Raw genomic sequence first — 2752 nt, forward strand, 5'->3', positions numbered from 1 at the left:
TTGCTCCTCTGAAAATTAATAAAAATGGAATCTAAAAGTTCAGATACTTCATATCCAGCACATTCTGACAGTACAAGGTTTGTTTGTTTGTTTTTTAAAGTTAGAATTCTGCAGATACTGAAGTGGCAACAGCTTTTCAATAGCTGATAAGGAAATCACCCAAACAGAAACAGCTACAAGAACCAGAAAGGGCCTTCTGAATAATGGATTCAGATTCTGCAGGACCTGAGTGAGTCACGTTAACCATGCAAATAAAAGTTATCCATTTGCCATTTCTGTGAGACTGATTTTACAGAATGGTCTGAGCAGCCTTTAATGCCTTTTCCAGAAGGAGGTGTTTTAAGTGTGCCATCAGGACTGAAACAGCGGCAGAACTACACAGCAAGGGCAGATTAGAGTTTCCGGGACTTAAAGTGTTTCCCAAGTGGTACTGTTTTGCTGGCTTAGGGAAACAAAAGAATCGTAACTTCCTCTGACGAAAAACAGTGTTTTCAGTAACCAAAAATTGCAGAGATGAGCTTCAGCAAGTTTCACTTGGACACCTGCAGTTTATTTAGCTCCTGAATTAGAGAGCATAGGATGAAAAACTTCAAAAAATGTTGCACCTAAACAGCCCCTGCTGTGATGTACACAATTGCAGAGCTCTCCGTCTACTGTATCGAGTCCTGGGTCTGTTAGTTGCAATAAGCTCATCCAATGAAACAAACACCCCCAGATTCCCATTTTCCTCACCAGTCTTCTGGGGCCACTCACCAGCTCTGGTGTTCTTCAGTGGCTTCACCACAGTAGGATTTCTGACAGCCAGCTGCAAAGAACTTCTCACTGGAGGTTCCTGCACTGCAGGTTCCTGCACTGCAGATTGGTTTTCAGCCAGAAACTGATCTCTCTGTGAATTCACTTCCACCTCTGTATACAGCTTAGGCATTTTCCCTGCAAACAGCATACACTAAGTTGTAGTCATACGGACACAGCTGAGCAAGGTTAAGAGGCTGCTGCAATTACTAAAGCCTACTGCAGCGCACTCAAATCTGTCAAATCAACAGCACAAGTCTAACCCAGCCTGTGAAAGCGATCCAGATACACTCACTGAATACTGCAGCAGCAGTCCCGTCCCGCTGGAAACAAATTCAGGCGGAGAGATCCCCACCTTCAGCTATTTCAGTCTTACTCCCTTCACTACCAGCTTTGCACACCTATGCTCAAAACCGCTCCTGCCAAATGATCCAACAGCCAAAAAAACCTTGATGACTTGTTTAAAATGCGGTTCCACTCACTGTTGCATAAATGCAACTCTGACAACAGAAATCACCAGCTAGGGGCAGGCATCCCTTCATCCAGACAGGTTATTCACTGCTGGAACAGCACAGCTGACTGCAACCTCAGGACACGGCTTTACAGCCACCTGGGGCCAATTTAAAACCACGTAACTGCAGACAGAGGCAGCTACATGCCCTTCCCACTCCTATTCTGCATGGTCCTAGAAAACAACTGTGAACTGACTCCTATTCCACTCTCCTTTCTCCTGACAGGAAATCAGCTTTGAGTCAAGTAAGTGAGCTTATCACAGCAGCACGAGAACCAGAGACACTTTTCACAAGGAAACGAGGAAGCACCGTCCCTTTTCGCTGTGGCTTGTAACCAGAGAGGTTCACAATTATCATTAAAAACATCTGAAACTTGACGTTTCATGAACACCTTAAGCCAGTATGAAAACACACTGTCACCAAACAAAACCAGCTCCCCAACACCACAGTGGCTGCTGCTCTGGCTGGCACAGCTAGTCATGCAGCTGTGCAGAAAACCAGATCAGGGAGTTGATCCAGATGGAAAGGGAAAAATAACAGCTCCACACCTCCTGCACACCCCCACTGTTCTGCCAAAGCAGTTCAATCAGTGACAAAATGAGCATCATGGTGACCGTGAGCACCTCCCGCCTCCCTCACAAGCTCACACATCACACTTTCACTGAGTCAGCCTCAGAGTGAGCAAAGCTTACCTGGGATTTTCACAAACTTCTAAAATACCTATGTTCTACAACAGATTTGTCACCTGGTGTTAACACAAGTCCTACTTGCATCAGCTCTTGTAAAGGATCACAGTAGAACACCATACAAGTGCCCCTCTAGACTGCTTTTCCAAATGCTTGAAAGCATTATCTTCTGAGAACGAAAGCAAATGTGGACAAAAAAACCCAGAAAACCAGTATTTTTGGAAGCAGCAGCTTGCTCTTCTGCCAGTCATTTGTTTTTAGAAGCTAAATGCAAGGTAACTGTTTCAAATCAAAGCCTGGATTTACAAAGACCTGTCTAAAGACTTGCTGAAAGCAACATATGCTGCACCACGCAAAGCCTGTGAAATACATCTATGAAAGTCACTGTTAGGACTGATCACCACGGTAGACCATAAAAGATCGAACACGGGCAAGACAGGGAAAATGCATGTGATTTTCTAAAGCTGGGTATTTTAGGTTGGAAATCTGAAAAAAGCACAACTTCTAAAGGACTTGATGTTCGGCAGCAAGAGAGGCAAGCAGCTCGAGTTCTCCACCAGTTTTCTGGATACCCTCGAACTCTGAACGCAGCACGCCTGCTAGCCTGCAACACTCCAGAGGAAAAACCACCACAAAAACTAAGCACCCACAGTAGTTTTATACAAATATGCCTGTGGAGTTCTCCCTTCGCTGAGCCTGGTGGTGAGTGGAGCCCCAGGACCTGGGCCAGGCTCGGGCTGGCGTGACTGCGGGCACTGAACC

This window comes from Mesitornis unicolor, unplaced genomic scaffold, assembly GCF_000695765.1.
Source record: "Mesitornis unicolor isolate BGI_N332 unplaced genomic scaffold, ASM69576v1 Scaffold47444, whole genome shotgun sequence".
NCBI lineage: Eukaryota > Metazoa > Chordata > Aves > Mesitornithiformes > Mesitornithidae > Mesitornis > Mesitornis unicolor.